General features: G+C 44.5%; 1 long non-coding RNA gene across 1 annotated transcript in view; it reads left to right on the forward strand.

Annotated features, from left to right (window-relative positions):
* The window catches only part of LOC131826030 (uncharacterized), a 66215-nt gene extending 58765 nt beyond the window's left edge, over positions 1-7450 (forward strand). Inside the window, exon 10 of the long non-coding RNA XR_009351399.1 lies at positions 7255-7450. This is a non-coding gene — a long non-coding RNA (uncharacterized LOC131826030). The remainder of the gene's footprint in view (positions 1-7254) is intronic.
* Positions 7451-7756: the final 306 nt, after the last annotated feature.

Here is a 7756-nt window from a genome sequence, read left to right on the forward strand (position 1 = left end):
CTCTGGTAATGTAGTCCATGGAGTTAAGGCATGAGATGGTTAAGCAGGAAATACCCTGACCTGCTCCACTTAGGGTGAGTGTTTATTAATATTACACAGGAAATAACAAGTCACCTGCTTCCAGCCAATGGAGCAAATCCATTTGTACATTGGAACTCCCCCTCCTCCACCTAACCTTTTTGTAAAAGTTGTCAAATATAGAAATAGCCTCTTATTGCTAGAGCAAAGAAGCTTAGAGAAAAGCACAAGCTGAAGCTGGAAATGATGACTTTGTCTCAGGAAAGGAAGTGGCATTCACGAGGGAGGAGAGTTGTGGGGCCCTGAGAGGGTTATCATAGCCTGCAAGAAGACAAGTACCCAGAGCAGACCAGAACAGGGGGTCTTTCCTTACTTTTTGCAGCTCAGGACTTCTACTGAAGGAATAACTAGAAGCTGTTTTTGTGTGACTACAAGCTTAGGTTATCAGTCAAGAAAATATAGTTATTTTTCTTTTCAGAGTATGAGATCAGTGCTTTTAAATGAACCCTGTTGTTGTAAGGTGCTGAGTTAATCACCTACTTGCCCACACACAGGTATAACTCGGTAGAGATGCCTGAACTCTGTAAGCTGAACTGTCTATTTCAGTTAGGGTTCTGGTGCCCAGAGTGACCCAAACAGGGTAGAAAGTGGGTTTCAGAATGCTTCTTTAGCCAGTTCATTCACTTCTGGTTAGCAATAGCAGAGGGCTCATTCCCCAGTGCACCCCCAGCTTCCTCCATTGTAAAGTGAGAAACTTGGATAGATGACTTTTTAAGGTACCCCTGTTTCTAAGAGCCTCTGATTGTGTCACAATGCATAAATCCCCAACCCCCACCCGTAGTGAATCTGAGTAACAAGACTGTCCTGAGGGAAGGGAACGCTAACAGTTTCCTAGTGGCCTCACACAGCGCAGCCGCAGAGAGAGGAGTGAGGAACAAAAGGTAGTAGGAGCAAGATCTCTGGTGATATATTAGGTGAGGGTTACTGACCATAGCCCACACTTTCAGCACGGTTAGAACCTACTAGATGTATTTTACCAGCCATGACACATATATGTGAGAAGGAGCCTCCTATTGGGAACTTTTCCAAAGTCTAATAAAGCCGTACTTTGCTCCCTCTGACCTTGGCCCAGGAACAGGTAAGTCCCACAATCTCTACCACCTTATAAACACTGAGATGGGCTATAAGAAAGGACTATAGAGGCTCTATTTTGAGGCTTAGACCAGCAAGTAGGCAGAAAAATGTCAAAACCACTAATTTAATTTTTTGGTGGCTTTAATGGGAGTATATAGGAAAAAAAAAATTTCTGCTTCACACTGCAAATCTTACTTCAGTTTCTTCATCTACTGTACCCCAAAGTTAAGAAATGGCCGGATGAATATGCAGTGCTACTGTCAGATGTAGGTAGGGGGTGGAAATGAGGAAAATAAAGTATAGGTGAACTTGGGTTAGGAACATCTCGGCCTTTCTTTTTCTCTCTTTTCTCCCCCCTAGTCTCCCCTTGCCTTCCCTTGCCTCCCCTTCCCGCTCCTCTTCTTTCCTTCCTTCCCATTCCCTCCTTCCCTCCCTTTCCCTCCCCCTCATCCCCCCTCCTCTTTCCTTCCCTCCCCAACCCTCCTCTTCCCTCTCCAACTCTCTCCTTCCCCTCCCTTCCTCTCCCCTTCCCTTCCTTTCCTTTCTTTGTCAAACGTAACTGGAGTGTTTACTCTATGCCGTGGCACTACATCAGGAATTAGAAATAGAGATACTAAAAGTATGTCTTGATGTTGATTTATTAAAATAATTGTGCTAAGCAGTGTACAGTGTTTAGTTTAGCAAACAAAGTATAACGTGGTAGATAAATGTGGAAAGTAGCACAGGAATAGACAAAGCCACAATTCACTTTGTTAGGACAATGGTGAATAATTGACCAATGTGTTGACAACTGAATGGGTGAAGGTGACTTGGAGATTTCCAGGTGGAGGTATCGGGAAAGGCATTCTGGGTGCGGAATGGTATGAAAACAATAAACAGGGTAGTGGGGAACAGTGTAGTATTTGGTGTCATTGGATCACAGGGCCTGGAGGAGGGATGTGGAGAGTGCTGGAAGATGAGGCTGGTAAGGTCAGTTGCTGTCAGATCGTGTAAGGTCTTGCCAATGAAGTTCTTCAAAATTATTTCTGGCTTAGGAGGCCATGAAGATGACTTTAGTAGGGTGGGTGGGACAAGGGTCCTAATTGGCTCTGCATTTTATAGAGATCATTCCAGGGACAGCGGTGGGTGGAAGCTAAGAGGTCAGTTGGAGAGCTGCTGAAATGGGCTGAGGTGGGAGTCAAGCCAGCTCTCCATGTCCACAGGCAGAGAGGTGGGGGCTGACCAACTCTAGTGTTGGGAAAAGCCACATGGAATTACCCCAGTGTTGGGACATCTCTAACAGTGAGGGACTTTTCAAGCTACTCCTCACAGAGGAGAAGCGAAGTGACAGCTTCTTATATGTCTTAGACAGATCTCAACATAGTAGATGCCCTGAAGGTTCTGGAAAGCTTTAAATTTCTTTGTATAGCAACCTGATGAATAACAAGGATCTCTTTGCTGGTGTGAATGAAGTTGTTGTAGCAACAACAGCAGACAGCATGAAACCAAACTGATGTTTTCTCCGTGGTGTGGGAGGCTGATGGAGAGAAGAGGAAGGAGAGAAAGTCTCCATGTATGAGCTGACCTCTGCAACCAGCTGTGCTCAGGAGCCTCAGGCCTCATTGTCCCCATGGGTGTTGTGATCAGTGCAGTAGGCGGTAGTCCAGGCTAACCTACTGAAGTGGCTGTGGGCTCTGGGTGTTACCTCCTCCTCTCCAGGACCACTGTCTAGCAAGAGAGGTTTGTAACAGGTGGTCTCAGAGACTCTCTGGATTTCCTACTATCTGGCACCTTGGGTCTAGTTGGGTCTATTAAAGGTTTATTGAATAAACACATAAATGAATGGATGGATTGCGTTGAAAGTGTAAAATGCCTGCATCACAGAGCCCTGGGACTGTGTGTCTTAGAGTCTGATTTCAGGGTGAAGTTCCTCTCTTGGGGTGATAGAGAGGGAAGGGGTGGGTGCATTCTGTCCTGAATTGTGGAAAATGACCACACTGAAATCTGAGCCTCTCTTCCGGGTACACATTTGTTCCCAAGGGTTGGCCTGCACAGTTGGCCATGGACACCTGGGATGCTGTGCAGGTTGTATGTTTTCCTGCAACATTTGGTAGAACGTTTCAGGCTGGGCTGTGGGGAGGAGAGGAGGATTATCCAAACCAGATGTTTGGAGGCCATCTCTCTGACACAAGTGAGTAATTAGTTTTAAGTGATTATCCATGTGACCAGTCTGGGGGCACTCACCCCTTGGGGCTGGGGAAGCGGCTTTGGCTGGCCACCCCCTGATTGGAGAAGAAGCAGGAGTTGAGGAGGGCTGCCTGCAGGTGTGTACCTGTGTGGGGAGATTACTTCAGGAAAAAGCTGCATGAATCAGATGTAAACGGCAGGGCAGGCAGGGCACATCCATCTGTGATGGCTCTGGACGGTAGAGCCGGTATGGCTGGCTGAGCAGTCACAAGATGCTTCTGTGTGTGTGGAACAGCACAGGGTTATGGGAAAGCCACTCTTATGGGCCCAGGAGTGTCCTGTAGGAACTGACCGCTGAGAGTCATCCCGATGCTGGACGTGCTAACTAAGGGTGGGGCTTTATGGCTATGACGACCAGCTGCCCTGCCATCCTCCCTGCCCTGTGTGGCTTCCACAGCCTTGGTTCTATGTCAGCCTCAAGCTGTGTGTAAGGCTCCAGGCAGAGGAGGGGGACACCCTGTATGGACTGACATGAGCCTCCTGTGGGAAGAGGGGTTCAGCATAACCACTGCATCGAATCCCAAAAAAGAGAGGCACGTTTCTTGTGTGTATGTGTGCATGACCCTCATGAGATTTGTACCTGAAACAAAAATGAATACAAGGAAGTGACAGAATTGCTGCCACTTTAAGTTCCCATTGGGGTGCAATGCAGACACAAAAGAGGGAGGGATAGTGCCACCACCCCCCCCCATGGTGGGGAGGCAGGAGCAGTTTCACAGACAACACAAGATCAAGATCCAAAGCGCTTGAGTTCTTCTTTTAACAGTAGACCAATAAAATCTGCTCTTTTCACATTGATTTTACACTCCAAAAGTTTTCAGAGAGGAGGACTCAAACCTGCAGTGGCTCCTTTGGCTTTCACAGAGGGACCCAGGGGGCATTTGGCCATTCGTCTCCACTCCCTGTGTCCTCTCTGGCCCACACTTCCACAGATTCCTGTTCTTCTTGTGATCCCAGGAGGAAGCCTAAGGTGTTTTTCTTGAGACAGATAGCTCATTGAAGGGGAGAGCTGTCCTCATTGGGCCTCTGGGGGTTTGGTTACTGTCCCTCCATCTGTACCTGAAATTCAGGGTGCAGGGGGTGCGTGGGCAGGGGAGGAGCCAGACCTTTCTTCCTCCACCCCACAGGAGCAAGACTGCTGTTTGCCAACACTGTCCCCTTTGTCTCTTCACTAAGACCAAGGGCATTCTGTACGGAGCGCTGTGCTTAATTATTAACACAACTTAGCCTTTGCATCCTTCCAACAACCTCATGCTGAAGTCACAGTTACTACTCAAATCTAACAAGTAAGGAAACTGAGGCACAGAAGGTTTAATGGTACACTTCTATAGCTCTTATTTGACACCAGGCCCTGTTTTAGGCACATTAGGTGGGTCATATATTTAATCCTAGTGAGAACTCTGGGAAGTTAAGAACTACCCAATGCTTGGAAACAAGACAAAAGTTGGAGTTCATATTCTCTTGCGATCATATTGAACATTGTCTAGCAAGCCCACTGTGTCAGGCAGAATATCGGCTCCCTGAAGGTGTCCACATTCTAGTCCCTGCTTGGATCCTGTGAATTTATGATGTCATGTGGTAAAAAGAACTTTGCAGATGTAATTAAGGTTATAGGGTTTCAGATAGAGATATTCTACTGGATTGTCTGGGAGAGCATGACCTAATCACTGGAGGCTTTAATAAAAGCAGAGACTGCTCTCCAGCTGTTGTCAGTTTGAGAGATACAGCAGAAGAGGAATTGGAGACATCCGAGGGACTTGACCTGTGTTGCTAGAGAGGGCCACATGGAAAGCAGCAGAAGGACCACAGCCCCTGGATGACAGCTAGCAAGGGAGTGGGCCTCCGTCCTACTTTCTACCTAATGGAGCTTGGAAGTAGAATCTCCCCACAGCTCCCCAGTAGGAGCCCAGCTGCCTGGCACCTTGGGTTTGGCCTTGGAAACCTGGAACAGAGAAACCAGTTGAGCTCAGCCAGACTTACAGACTTATAGAACCATGAGATAATAAGTTTGTTATTTAATTTTTTAATTTTTATTTTCACATTTTTTTTATTTTTTAAGGTTTTATTTATTTATCTGACAGAGACAGAGAGCACACAAGCAGGGGGAGGGGCAATGGGAGAAGCAGACTCTCCACTGAGCAGGGAGCCTGATGCAGGGCTTGATCCAGGGACTCTGGGATCACAACCCCAGCCAAAGGCAGGTGCTTAACCCACTGAGTTTGTAGTAATTAGTTTCAGCACCCATAGGAAGCTAACAATGCCACCCAAGATTTTTTGAGGGTGCTGCTATCCACTAAAACATTGAGCTATGATTGGAAATGCTCTATTCTACCCTTTCCCACACGGTAGTCCCTAGCTATATCTGGCTATTGGGCTCTTAAAATGTGGCTATTGAGATACTGAATTTTTAATTTTATTTATTTTTAATTAAGTTTGAATTTAAGTAGCCGTATGAGATTAGTGGCTACCATATTTGATGGTGTGGTTCTAGGTCATCTCACTTATGTTTCTTGTTACTTAGGGTCCACACTCTTCAAATCAGCTGTTAACGTGTAGGTTTTGTTTGGTAGAGATGTATAATAGACAAGATAACTCCAAAGATAATGGATTTATTGCCTACAGTATTTTAACCAGCTTTATAGCAAATCTAATGGTCTTATTCTGATATAATTTCTTCAGTGTCTATAAAATCTCAATCCTTCAAATGTTCTTTGAATAATTTTTACAACCTGTTGGTCCCCAACTTAATAATGAGTTAGAAAAAGCTTTGAAGCTATGCACCCTATGTTTGTGTTATGTTTTTTTTTTTTATCTTCTTGAAAATGATGCTATTACTAGATACTGTATTATCCTCATTTTACAGATGGTGAAATTGAGACACAAAGGTGTAGGTAATTTGCCCAAGGTGTCCTAGCTAATGAGAATTACAGCCAGAATAATGCCAGAGGACATACTCTTAATTAGCACAAGAAACTGTCTCGGTTTATTTGTACAATAATCCAAAAACACTACATCAGAGCCTCTTGAAACTTGCTTAGGGGAGCCCTGAGAACAGTGAATATTGATAAGGCAGAGAGATGCCCAGCTGTGTGGGGTGGCAGGAAGCCCCAGGGACTGGCAGACATGCATATGAAAACCATGCCAAGGAAGGACTGAGGCTACTTCCTGGTGGCCATTTTTCTTGATTCCTAGGGTTGTTATTTTTGCTTGGTGTTTTTTGAGGAAGCTGTATAGAGAAGATGTCAGAACTCTCTCAGCAAGTGACTTAGCTAGTTTCCCATTTCAGATATGTCTAGTAAGGTAGTCCACTTGCAGAGTCACACCCATCAACTGTTGTAAAAAAAACATTCCCTCTCCCACTGTGATAACGTCATAGTAAATATGAGTTTTACTTCTCTGGGAGGTGGTGGATCTCTGTGAGGGCTACAAGACAAGATCTGTTACTCTAGGCCTATGGCAGGTGGTTCCACCTGTAGCAAAGGGGGCACGCTCCTCTCCCCACACTTGACCTGGTGTTGGGCTTCCCCAAAACTACCAAAGCTGCTTTCAATCCAGGATTTCTGGGTGGCATTTGAGATGCCTGTCTCTTCTGCTTGGAGTTCCCAATTAATTATTCCTTTTAGGGAAGGCCACCATGAAACTGACTTCACCTCAAGAAAAGAGTGGATTTGTGAAGAATATGGACTTACACCCATTTTTTTTAAAGATTAAAAAAATGGAAAATCTTTTATCATAAACAAATGGTAACAATGATTCTAGCTACTACTTTGGAGCTTATACTATGCGAGAAGCATGTAATTGTCATTTTATATACATTATCTCATTTATTCCACCCCAATACCCAAGAAATTAATTCATTTTTTCATTATTCAATAGGTGATGGAACAGACTGGTAGAGGCTGGCATGATGACGGAGGCAGGATGAGCCTCTGTATCTGTATGACCCAAAACCTGTGTTATTCTGAGTATTAGAAAACACAAGATAAAACTTAGTATCTTCCATTCTTGTATCTCTAATATCTAACCCCTAGTCTGAATTTATTGGTGCTTTATAAATATTTGCTGAACAAGTAAGTGCTTGGTGATTAAAAAAAAAAAAAGCTATACAACAACTCTTTCTTTGTTTATTCCACAAATATCTATTGGGTACCTGCTGTTTGCTGGGTGTTGGCTATGTGCTATGGTGTAAAGAACAAGGGATATAAAATGAAAAGATATACCTTCATGGGAATGCAAAATGGTACCACTATTTTGGAGGACCGTTTAGTTGAAAACTAAACATACTCTTAGTATATAATCCAGTAATCATGCTTCTTAGTATTTACCCAAAAGTGTTGAAAACTTATGTCCACGCAAAAATCTGCACACAGTGTTTAGA

This window comes from Mustela lutreola, chromosome 1 (genome assembly GCF_030435805.1).
Source record: "Mustela lutreola isolate mMusLut2 chromosome 1, mMusLut2.pri, whole genome shotgun sequence".
Lineage (NCBI taxonomy): Eukaryota > Metazoa > Chordata > Mammalia > Carnivora > Mustelidae > Mustela > Mustela lutreola.